Below are 13,338 nucleotides of genomic sequence, written 5' to 3' on the forward strand. Positions count from 1 at the left end.
TTAGACGGAATGCTTTAACATCTTCAAGTCATGGCCTGCGCTCTTTCAAGCTTAATTACTGCTTAATGAATGAATTAGACGTTAATAAATTAACTGGTGAATAAATGATCTAAGCCCAGCGGTAAAGGACCAAAAGAAATTTATTTTAATTGCCAAACAAAATTAAGGGGAAATATTTAAAGGTCTGGCCTGAGATTAAGCTCGGGTACCGGTTCAGTGAAATCCTTTTTTTTGTTTCATTTTGTTTCCCGTTCGAATGGGCTGGAATAAAATTATATAAAATCGTAATTCTACCATAAAAATTATACTTCAAAGTCCAAATAATTTCCTATTCTATGAAGAAGTAAAAAAATTGTATGTTACGACATCAAGTTGTAAGAAAAAATGAGTTGAAAGAATATGCCTTTTCCTCATATGCGGGTTCCTTTTAACTAACTTGCTTTATTAATGTTTGTGTACAATAAGATTGAAATAAAAATAAAAATAATAAAAATTTACTCTCCGCAGACCAGTTCGCAGAAATTTTCCCCGCTACAAAATAGGTGGTAATATTATGGAGGTAAGAACTAGGCTCTGCATTTAAATCACTCCATATTTCATCTCAAGACTTCATTAGGATCCATTTTGCACTGAGCGTGTGAGCGAGCGTCCGTCGAGTTCATTCAGCTAAATTGAATGGCAGGACCGTATGTGACTTCTAATTAGTGAGCTATTCCACCCAGAAGTTAGTTCTGTCGGTGGCTTTTAAGTGCAAGGTACCTACATTGTATGAAATGTGGACTGGAAATCAGGGTTGTTACGGATGCAAAAAATTTGATGCGGATGCAGATTATGAGAAGTTCACATCCATGGATGCGAATGCGGATGTCAGATTTTTTTAAATATATGTATTTAAATTTTAAGTAGATCAATTAAAAATTAATGAATCAAGTTTAATAAAAAGTAAACTGGCAGCCTTCTTAGCCTTGCGAACGAAGATAGCTACTAGCAAACACGAGTCAGGCAACCACTCTGGCTCCGCCCACTTTACTTTATCTTTACTTGTTGCGGATACGAATCCGCATCCATAAAAGCTCCGCATTAATCGATGCGAATGCGGATGAAAATGTCTAAATTCATACGAATAATCCGCATTTGCGGATATGGATGCGAATATCCGTAACACCCCTGCTAGAAGTTTATAGAGTTCCGTAGTCAATAAGAGACTTTTATGATTTCACCATGTTCGTCTGTCTGTCCATCCGTCTGTCCATCCATGGCTTAGCTCAGAGTCTATGAGTCCTAAAAAGCTGTTTTTTGGAATGTGTATCTATATGCACAAAGTGGTAAAATAATATCTTAGGAAACAATATTTTTAGGGTCCCTATGACCCCTACAGGTAAAGCTGATCGTCTATAAATAATCATGGTGTGGAATGTCGTTGGATAGGCCTTTTAAAAATATTGTGGGTCTTTCAAAAGTATTAAAGGCGATAATACATAAATAGGTACGAAATCAAAATAAAGTGTTTCCTATCTGATATATTTTAATAACCACACCCTGTAGATATAATAATATGTTGAGTGAAACTTTTCCTTGCAAGCGAATATAACTTATCGGAACTATTTAGTATCAATAAGCCTTATTTAGAACTATTTCGTATCGAGCCATGAATAGATTGAATAGTGAATATCAACTAATTGTCAATAGACATCGGAATGGACTTAGTATAGTGCGATGCCTCACTGACTCCGATAATAATTGATAGCCTTTGCTTTATTGATTGCGTTCGTTCTTATTAAGACCGTCTCATATTGTTCCAGTCTCTGGATCCAGTATGTTCATTATGGCGCTAAGCTGGAATTTATGGTGTTGTATACTTACACTATAATTACATATTTATTTATTTATTTATCACATCTAGGGCTATGATTTCACATGCAGACTGTTCAAAATAGGTTTTTGCAAGAATGAACTACTATACATCGGCCTTTCTTCCCATTTTCAACGTTTAAACTATCGTGTGTGACATTCATCTATTATACAATTTATACTAATATCATAAAGAGGTTAAGTTGGTAAGTTTGTTTGCAGGAAGTAATTTCTGGAACTACTGAACCGATTTAGAGAACTCTTTCACCAGAAGAAAGCTACATTATTTCTGAGTGACATAGGTAGTTATTTTGGAAAAACTTAACAATCTAACGGGTCGCGGGTTAGGTATAAATAATAGACAAAACGGCTAAGCAAACGTTTTTTCCCTCGTAGTATGCTCGACTAGTTTGAGACGCGTGAACAGAGCCCGGACGAGTCTGAAACTAGTTAAGTATACTATTTATACTGGACTTCGTCTGTGTTGGTGTTAGCTGGCGGGCGTGCTCTGCCTTTTTGGAGTGTTTTTTTTTGTTAAAACTGACTGGAAAGTGCTCTAAGGGGGTGCCGTGCGTATGTCGGCGAGCACCGGCACAGACGGAGTCCATACTTGTATAGTTTCCCTAACTTGTTACAAATAACTACAAACTTGACATTGGCTAATCTTTGTAAAACCAGACGAGAGAGCAAAAAAAAAAATTATACTATTTTTGTAGCAATAGAGTGCTAGTTAAATCAGAGGACTGGAATGCAACTGTAACTATGTAAACCAGCCATTATAATGAAGACTGATGAATATAGTTCTGTAGTAAAGTCTAAATGATGATAAACCGATCTAGTTTGAATGGTCAGAGGCATTTCGAAGTTTAGATTGGAATCTATTAATTTTATTCAATTGATTAAGTACGGTAGTGACCATTCCCTTTGAACTACGGGTATTTACTTCTAAACTCATTAGAAAGTTCGGTAAATTTCTTACAATCATTTATTTATTACTAGGCATTTCAAGAGATATTATAAGTCTTTGAGAGTCTACTTTATCAAAGAGTAAGTAGTTACTTACTACTTACCTAATACTCAAAATTAAGAATCTTTACTTTTTTTTACAGAATGCCTCCGCTGCCCGTCCCTTAGACTGAGGCCACATGATGCGTTTCCGGTAGTTGCGGCGCCGCACCGGTGTGGATTTGATTATTAGTTGCCACGCGGGCACTGCGTTGCCACTCCGGCAAAAAGTATGGCGATGTAACGCACCACCCCTCCCCGCCTCGTCTCTCTGGTCCCAAGTCCGTTGCGAGTGTGGTGCGTCGCCGAACGACGTCATAACGCATCGTGTGATATGGTACAGTGATTTCTACAGTTGTAGGACAACGCAACGCAACGCAATCATGAGGCTCTACACCAGAAAGAAAGCTTGCATAAATATAAAACGCCTGGCACCGGGAAGCCTATTTAGCAATTGTTCGCGTTAAATGGGACATTTTCGATTGTCGTAACGCACTCTTTTGCCGGTAAATGGCGTATGTAAATTACGACGAATGTTTCGTGGAATTAACTGATTCGCCGCTGATTTATTCGCGCCGTATTATTTCCGCACAATGTTATGCTGTCGTCGGCACGTGTATTGACATTAATTATTCATAATTTACAATTAATTTGTATATTAAAGAATACACCATGTATAAAACGTCGTTTAATTATATTAAGTCGCTCTACCATATAATATTTAATTCAGAAAGTAATAATACAGATTTTCACAATTATTAAAAATACTTAAATATAAAAATTATAAAACAAAAATATCATCCAAATCACTGAAACGAGGCAGGGTGCCCAGAACGCTGGCTGCGTTACTTCGTTGAATGGCCAGACTAATATGCTGATCAAGGTAACTGCCAGATTTCCAGTCACCCGTGGACTCCACAAAACGGGATGAGAGCAAGAACCTGTTTTTTAAGGACCTGTTCCTTAAAAAAGTTCTACCATATAATAATTATATGTATTATGTGACTCTAAATATACCTTCCAGAGCTACATACTATACAAGGTGTTACCAAAACGCTAGCAAAAACTTAGGGTTATTATTTATACTATGTAATAAACATAATCCAATGCCAATAACCATTTGCCTTATCTTGTGGTTTTAGTGATTCAGTATTTTTAGAACCCGCAATGTATACCGTGCAAAACTTGGGTCAATGCCTCGCCTACGACGCAGCATTGACTCCTAGTGGCCTATTCACGTAACGTTCGTTGATCTCTAGCATCAGTCAGATGTTTTATTTGCAATATATGTGAACTTTTAAAAATACAGGAATTTAAAAAAAATCGCGTTTTTTTGTGGTACCTTATCAGTAATCATCAGTAACATCACCTGTCTTCATTTTTGCTAACGTTCTGGTTACACCTTGTAATAATTAGGTACTGTCACAGCCTTATGCCCGGCAAGTATCTACATAAGCGGAGCTATCATTAGGTGGCTTGAAAACACCCGGTCAAGTGCGAGTCAGACTCGCACACGAAGGATTCTGTAACATATTAGTACAAGAAAAAACACTTTTTTTTGTGATGTTAGTACAAATTACTAAGTAACTAGTACTTTACTAACCCCGTGAGTACAGTCGGGGTCATTCATATAAATTTATAGACCGTGCCTAATATCTTGAATTGAGTAACAATCAAAATCACACCAATATTATAAAGGCGAAAGTTTGTGTGTATGTGTGTGTGTGTGCATGTTTGTTACTCCTTCACGCAAAAACTACTGGACGGATTGGGCTGAAATTTAGAATGGAGATAGATTATACATCCCGGAAAATCAAAGAGTTCCTACGGGATTTTTAAAAATCTACATCCACGCGAACGAAGTCGTGGGCATCAGCTAGTAAAAAATATTCTCTTTCAGCCTCTTGAAAGTTGGTCGGTTCAGATAACTCCGGGAACGCGAAGTAGGTACATTTATATCTGGTACGCGTCAATCGGTGAGTGAAAAGTTTTGGCGCGGTAAACTGGAATGTTACGTGAGTTACCAAGATGAAGGAGAATTGGATGAGCTTTGTAGATATTACGGAAATAGGAAGATTTTTCAGCTTCTCATTTCCTTGAAAAAATATTTGATAGTATATTTTTTCGAACAAAAATTGTGTTTTATTTCATAAGGCACTAATATAATCAATCGCCTTGTTTATTAATTTCTGAACCCGTATATGATTCGCAGAAACAAGCCTAGAAAAGAAGAAAATGCCAGTAACATCCCGGCTACCTAACAGCCTGCGAATGAAAAACTACATTTATTTTTAATCCATTGAAGGTTTTTTACGAAAAATAATTATTTCAATATCACTCAGTATTACCAGTACTAACCAATGGCAAATGAGCACGGTGGCCATCATCCAGTGTTAGTCACTGGGTTGGCGAATTTTTGAAAATTTGAAAAATCTATTCTTACAATTCTTTTCCTTCCTGTTTATTTCACATTCAAAATAATTTCATCTCTCCAATGATAGGTTATCACTCCATAGCGCTGAATTTTTAAAGAACTTGGCGAGATGCTTTCAACAAGTTCGTCTTTGGCTCAACTTTTCCGATTTACATAACGCGCGTAATACGGAGTAACTTCGGTTTTCATGACTTCGTGATATCAAGGATTTCCAAATTTATTCGGTGGAATTTAAATTTTTAGGCAAAGCTTCGAAACGAACACTTGCTATGAACTAAATGGCAAAAAATTAAACGAACGAACTTATTGGCTGGGCAGTGCGTGTATCCATAATATGGTATGCTATTATTATTGTAAATTGAATCTTTGAAAAGAGCAACCACCGAGTTTCTTGCTAATTTTTCTCGGTAAGAATTAGGAAAGGCGTTTTGAACCGTGGCGGTGGATACGTTTGACGATACAAAAGCACACTTGTAAAAGTTTAGTTGAATAAAAAATCTTACTATTTCTATCAGTAAGCTGTACCTACGGTCAGGTATCCTACGATCCCTCGTGGCTTCCTTGTTATATTTTATATATGAACCTATTGGAAATTGATTCTTCACTTCAATATATTAAGAATGTTCTTTATTGCAGTTGTATCCTTTTCATTTACCTCTTACCTAAATAATTACTCATTTTTTGAGTTTCCTAGCCTATCACTCTCCACGTCTTCAATTATGGATATCCATGCAATAAATCATGTCAATCCGTTCATACGTCGCGGAGAGATTGAATGGTTAACCAATAAACAAACACTTTCGCATTCATAGTAATACTAATAGTGATATTTAATATGCGTAATCCATACTCCATACTAATATTATAAATGCGAAAGTGTGTCTGTCTGTCTGTCTGTCTGCTACGTTTTCACGGCCCAACCGCTGAACCGATTTTAATGGAATACCGACTTGGGATACATCCCGGGGAAGGACATAAGCTACTTTTTATCCCGGATAGTAATCAAAGAATTCCTACGGGATTAAAAAACCGATATCCACGCGAGTGAAGCCGCGGGCATCCTCTAGTTAACTATAATTTTCAATTTAATATATAGCAAAAAATATGTAGGTATTTGCTCCCTAACATTGATATTAATTCGTAGTCTTTAAAGTCAATGGGTCGGTACAAACGCGAGCGGTCAAGCGTGAGCTGCAGCCGCCACAAGTCCGGAGATAGCAAGAGACAGCCATTCAAACTCACTTTGGCGATATCTTCCTATATTGTTTTACCTCTTTTAATAAAATAGCACAGACCTTTTTGTGGAATGGCGTTTCGTGGAATGCTCCTTTATTTTTAACCCCCGACCCAAAAAGAGGGGTGTTATCTTTATTTTACTAGGAACTTTTACAGCTATGTATAACAGCCCCATTATAGTCTAATTACATGAAAGAAAATATTATAAGGAACGAATAAAAATAACTCAAAATTTAAAAAACCCCTGACACAAAAACCTCTATAAGAAAACTAGAAAAGAGCTGATATCTTTCAAATGGCTCAACCAATTTTCTTCAATTACTATAGCTAATAACACTTTCGATCAAGCCACCTTTCAAACAAAAAAAAAAACAAAATTAAAATTGGTTCATTCGTTTAGACTTTAGGAGCTACGATGCCACAGACAGGTACACATATACACACGTCAAACTTATAACACCCCTATTTTTGGGTCGGGGGTTAAAAATAGACCCAATAGATGAGAATACTACGTACAAATAAACTGTCAAAAACTTTTCTCAATAAAAGAAATGGCACTAGAACAAATTAGAATCGACATAGAAAAACTTTGCCAATAATAATTACAAAACTCAAGTTTTCTGCCGAGAAACCTTAGGCACTTACTTCTACTCATACTTGTAAAGGTAAAAATATACTAGAGGCTTTTTATTTTACAACTTTTATCCTTTTGCTAGAACAACAGTTAGTCGACTCTGCATCCTCTCTCCATACCTTTACCTTCATTTTCAATTTTTCAATACAAGTTACCTATTACAGAGTTAATTCCAGTGAATATCGCAGATTCAATAACCTAACATCGGTCTTATATTTTACTAGCTGTCGCCCGCGACTTCGTCCGCGTGGATTTAGGTTTTTCAAAATCCCGTAAGATCTCTTTAATTTCCCGGGATAAAAAGTAGCCTATGTGTTAAACCGTGGTATAATCTATCTCCATTCCGAATCGTAGCCAAATTCGTTCAGTGGTTTTTGCGTAATAGAACAAACATACACACATACATAAACACAAACTTTCGGCTTTGTAATATTAATGTGATGAAATTACTTAATGATGCCCGCGACTTCGTCCGTGTGTATTTAGATTTTTAAAAATACCAAGGGTACTCTTCGATTTTCCGGGATATAAAGAAACCCATATATCCGTATACAGAATGCAAGTCATGTCTGTACTAAATAGATGATGCCCGGGAATTCATCCACGTGAATTTAGGTGTTTTAAACCCCGTCAAAACTTTCTGGTTTTCCGGGATAAAAATTAACCTATGTCACTGCCGTTTTTAACTATAACTATACGAAAAATCACGTCAATTTATTGCTGGGTACCATAATATTCTACCAAATTATATGATTATGTTTATGCTTGCAACGTGATTTTTGTCTAAATAAAAATAGCGAGCGAATAGCAGACGGGTCACCTGATGATAAGTGGTTACTGCCGCTCATGAACATTTGTAGTACAAGAGATTTTTATTGAGATATTTGCTGATTTTAATCACGTTGCAACTAACGAATAAATACACTATCGCATTTATGTTATGGGTACTGATTTTTAACTATTGCAACTTTTAGTTGAGCGTCACTTTGTCGTTTCTGCGATCTGACGCTAAAGAAGGCAATTTCAGCGACAAGAAACAGTGGCAAGAGCAGGTACGAGGCCTTAGGCTGCTGAGTTGTTTTCGATCGCTTTTTTCCCCTTTTAACAAAATGGGAGGCCATTAAAACTTTTTGACGAAACTCTGTTCTAATTGTTATGGTTATCTCGTTAGCGTTGGGCCCAAACGTTGACGTTAAGTGGAGTTGGCGGGTATTTGTTTTTTTAATAAACCTTTTCGAACAAATATACTCGAAGCACGAAAAACGACCTTTGTACCGGCAGTGAAAAGAATTTTCGAGTAGCTTAAAGCTTTTTGCGTGAATTAACGTATTTTTTTCGATAAAAAAATTGCGAACGAACCACCAAGCGTGTCGCCTGATGAGTGATAACCATCGCCCATGAACTTTACAGCAGCAAGAGAACCGCAAATGCCTTAAGGAAATTGTAGATACGCCTCACGAAAACCCCGTGCTCTGCCGATGTTGAAATCTAGTGGAAATGTTGAACATATTACTGCCTGATTCAACCTGGTTTTGCGCCGGTGGTTTATGTCTTGTATGATTTTTTATTTAAAACAAATAGGTTAAATACATAACAGTAAATACATAATAATTTACTCTTTTCTTGTAAAATAAAAAGTAAAATAATAATTAAATTTTATTATAGACAATAATCACAACCAATACTAACAATAATAGTATAGTATATATTCATATTAGATAGGTATATTCTAATTCTTAGAAAAAGATTGCCGAAAAACTGTTTTCGATGAAAATAAAATAAAGAAATCGAATTTGCTACTAATAAATTTAACAAAATATGAAGGTATGTAAGTAGGTATGTTTTAAATTATATGGTTTAAAGTCTATCATGTACCGAATATTTTAACCAAAGGCTCTGAATAAACAATTAAAATAATTAACAAAATAATTACATTGCAACATTTCGCGTTCCCACTAGCAGAAATTAGACCCACCAGTACATTTCGCATCATCATCTAATATTCCCTAATTTTCAATGTCCCACAAAACTAATTTACATAATAATTAATTCACTCACACACGCTAGGTGAAATATTAAAATGGCGGGTGGGTCCCTTCATTTAAATTTCTAAATCGCGGTAAAGGATTACAGCGCCGAGTCATTTTCTTGTTGTTTGAGAATCTAGGTTTCTATTTTTTAACCCCCGACCCAAAAAGAGGGGTGTTATAAGTTTGACGTGTGTATCTGTGTATCTGTCTGTGGTTCGTAAACTAATGAACCGATTTTAATTCAGTTTTTTCTGTTTGAAAGGTGGCTTGATCGCGAGTGTTCTTAGCTATAATCCAAGAAAATAGGTTCAGCCGTTTGAAAGTTATCAGCTCTTTTCTAGTTACTATAACCTTCACTTATCGGGGGTATTATAAATTTTTAATTTACACTTGTTATACATAAGTAATAAAATTTAAACTAGTAATTCATGTTATTCGAAGAAACCTGAAAGCTCATAATATCAAACTTAAGTTCTGAAACAAGAAAAACAAAAATAAAACTCTTGAAAACAAAATTTCTTTTCATTCAGGTAAACTGTGTACAAGTACTATGCTTTATAAAATATACTAGAGTTTTTCCCAGTAAAGTAAAAGTACTAGCCTTGTAGGAGCATTAAAAACACGCCTTTAATTAGCGGACTGTAATAAAATCGTTTGTCGAAAGACTTAGTTTAATCCGAAACACTCAACTCAAAAGGCGTAAGACAGCAAAGCGCAATCCCAGAAAGACCTTTGATCAGCGAAAGTGCACCTTAAAATAAATAAAACTGCAGACCAATTAGACAAAATGTATCACGAACGCACGGGAAATACGCCCTTATGTACAAACGGGCTTAGTACAAAAATACGTGCAAATTTGCTTGCAGTGCTCTAATTTACCGTGAATTGCATTTCAGTCTGTCAGAGGGTTAAATAGAAGGAATTACAAGGTGGATACGCTGCAGCGAGATTAGCAGTAATTAAGAAACTATTAAATAAGGAACGGCAAAATGAAATTTGCTGCTCCTATTTTTGACATGTACGTTGCTAACTTGATTATGCTGCTGCAAAATTATAGTAACATGGTAAAATATTTTTAATATAAATATTTGGATTGCAAGACTGGCATTATTGAGTTTTGACGCTTGAATTATAAACGTGTTTCAGTTCGACAATATTTTGTTTACTCCCACAGACATGTCAAAAGTAAGTTTCACCTTTAAATAAAGGACTTAACTGGGCTCTCTCCGTCACCTACTCCATACAATCGTAGTTCCAATTTCATTTGAATATTAAGAAACCAAAGTCCATGAAATTTTGCAGACATATTCTAGAAACTAATATCTGTGTCTGTGGTGTTTCAGATTTTTCTAAAAATATGTAGTTTTAAAATTACAGGGGCTCAAAGATTTCTATGTAAATTTTAAGACCGCGTAACTTTGAAACCGAATATTTTAACAGAAATCTGGAAAACCACAGACATAGATATTAGTTTCTAGAATATGTCTGCAAAATTTCATGGACTTTGGTTACTTAATATTCAAATGAAATTGGAACTACGTTTGTATGAAGCGAGTGACGGAGAGACCCCTCTTAAATGAAGGACTAAAATCGTACTTTTGAGATGACAGTTGACACAGAGAGGACAGGTTAAGAGATAGGTAGGGAGATGGAGTTGAGAGGTTGACAATGGGCGCGTGAGATATATCGATCCATAGTGCGTTTAAAGCTCTTACGTTGACAAGCTTAATATCACGGAAATGTGCTAAGCTTGAAGCACAATTGGCTATAAACTGTGGCGATAAATCTCTGAAACAAAGATTAATAGACCTCCACTGGTACGGGTCCATGAAAATTATTATGTTTATCCGTAATTATGTATAATTTAAATAACTAATTAGTTTTTAATTACGCCCTAGCGTTTCGCCGCGGGACTAATTAAGGCGCTGTAAAACAAAATTGTGTGACAAGTTGACAGTGAAGCCATAAAGCCAGTCATTTGTTAATGTCACGACTTCGGTTAATATTTTGTGGCTATAAAGGTTGGATCTGAGATTTCGCCTTTGTACCTGTTTTTTATCCTGGAACTATGATATTTTCCGGGATAAAAGTAGTCTTTGTTTGTCTCTAGGATGCAAGCTGTACTATTTCATCGAAATCGGCCGTGAAAAGGAAGCATAACTAAGTACTAGATTTTGCCTTTGTAAGGGTTTTTATCCATGAAAATTATTATGTTTATCAATAATTACGTTTAATTTAAAAAACTAATTAATTTTTAATTACGTCCTAGCGTTTCGCCGCGGGACTAATTAAGGCGCTGTAAAACAAAATTGTGTGACTAGTTGACAGTGGCGCCATATAGCTAGTCATTTGTTAACGTCACGACTTCCGATAATAACATTTTGTGGCTGAAAATCTGAGATTTTGCCTTCGTACGGGTTTTCTATCCTGGAACTACATTTTCCGGGATAAAAGTAGCCTATGTTTGTCTGTAGTATGCAAATTGTACTTCACCTACTAATACATTCGGTAATGAATTAAATTATTTTTTACTTTTTAGTGTCTGTGGTTATACGTAGGTTTTTCTTATGATTTTTTTTTCATTTGATAATTTTAAGTGGCCCCACTGTATTAAAATATGCTATACCTAGTTAAGACCCTATTTACTGAGCTATTACACCGATCGCGACTATACTCTTATCCATTCAGGAGTTCTGTTCTCTATATCCCAAAAATATGCATCAGATATTCACCAAACTAAAGTGGGACCACCTCGGAAGTATGACCTACAAAACAAAAAAAGTCAAAAGCGGTTCATATTTGGTGGAGTAAAAAAAAATCCGACGAATTGAGAACCTCCGCCTTTTTTTGAAGTCGGTTAAAAATAGAATGATTTGCGTAATACGTTCGCTATCCCGTGAGAGTATAATTATTGCAATTGCGATAAATATTATGTGGTTGTGTATAGCACAGAACCTGCATATGCACGAGTATAAACCAGCCAGGCAGCATAAGTTATGCAGAGTAGGAACACGGCGGTCTCGCTCAGTCAATGCTGGCGTATCTTGTTGGCTCGAGCAATTTGCAATGCTGACATTCAGCCAATATTGATGGACCCTACTACAAACACGAGTACTGACGTTGGGGACAATTTGTGTATGAGTTTCATACGTAGATTTCATTAATATCTAGAGCTTTTGGCATCGACTTTATCCGCTTCATAAAATTTATAGCTTATTCGCTCGGGCAAAATATGGCTATTTTTTATTGAGATACAAATTAGCCCTTGACTGCAATCCCTTCTGATGTTAATTGATGATCTAGTCTAAGATGGAAGCGGGCTAACTTAGAAGGGGTATGGCAGTTTTATTAACCCATACTCCTTTGGTTTGTACACGGTATCGTACCGTATGCTAAATTGCTTGGCGGCACGGTTCTCATATGAAGAAAAAAAAAAACTCCTGGTGAAAATGATTTACTTACCTCAAAGTAGCAATAATGCAAATCTCATCCCAAGATACCTATATTACCAGCCTTCTGGGCACCTTGCTGCGTTACAGTGGTTTAGATGATATTTTCGATTTGTAATTTTTTTAAAAGACGTTTGACGTGTGTATCTGTGTATCTGTCTGTGGCATCGTAGCTCCTAAACTAATGAACCGATTTTAATTTTTTTTTTGTTTGAAAGGTGGCTTGATCGTGATTTTGTTTGAAAGGTGGCTTGTTCTTAGTTATAATCCAAGAAAATCGGTTCAGCCGTTTGAAAGTTATCAGCTCTTTTCTAGTTACTGTAACCTTCACTTGTCGGGGGTGCTATAAATTATTAATTAACACTTGTAATATTTATGTACTTATTTATTTTAAGTTTAGTTTACTTCTAATGTAAATCACATAAATAAATAAGTAATTTATTACACTTACTTAGTTTTACTAAACTTTTATGATAGACAATCTTAATATAGCGTATTGTTTGCATTAAACTAAAGCTCAATTTTGCAAGCTTACCTAGAATACTAAGCTTTCGAGATAGTTTGCTTTAATTAAACAATTCTATGAAATTGTTCCATTCCTGGATTTAGTCAGAGGAAGATACAGACTGTAAAATATAATCAAGTGCGCCGTCTCTTCTCGCTGGAAATAGCTCCGACAGTTCTATTTTGCCTCCTGTG

The 13,338-nt window shown here is 35.8% G+C and overlaps 1 protein-coding gene and 1 long non-coding RNA gene across 2 annotated transcripts in view; both read right to left on the reverse strand.

Annotated features, from left to right (window-relative positions):
• LOC123865971 overlaps window positions 1-13,338 on the reverse strand; it is a 124,044-nt gene that overhangs the window by 71,296 nt on the left and 39,410 nt on the right. The window lies entirely within an intron of this gene.
• On the reverse strand, window positions 974-11,695 carry LOC123865972. Its single transcript, XR_006796093.1, has 3 exons — window positions 11,684-11,695; window positions 1,989-1,995; window positions 974-1,170 (listed from the first exon to the last, which is right to left on the reverse strand). It is a non-coding gene; the product is annotated as an uncharacterized LOC123865972 (long non-coding RNA).

Source organism: Maniola jurtina, chromosome 6 (assembly GCF_905333055.1).
Source record: "Maniola jurtina chromosome 6, ilManJurt1.1, whole genome shotgun sequence".
Lineage (NCBI taxonomy): Eukaryota > Metazoa > Arthropoda > Insecta > Lepidoptera > Nymphalidae > Maniola > Maniola jurtina.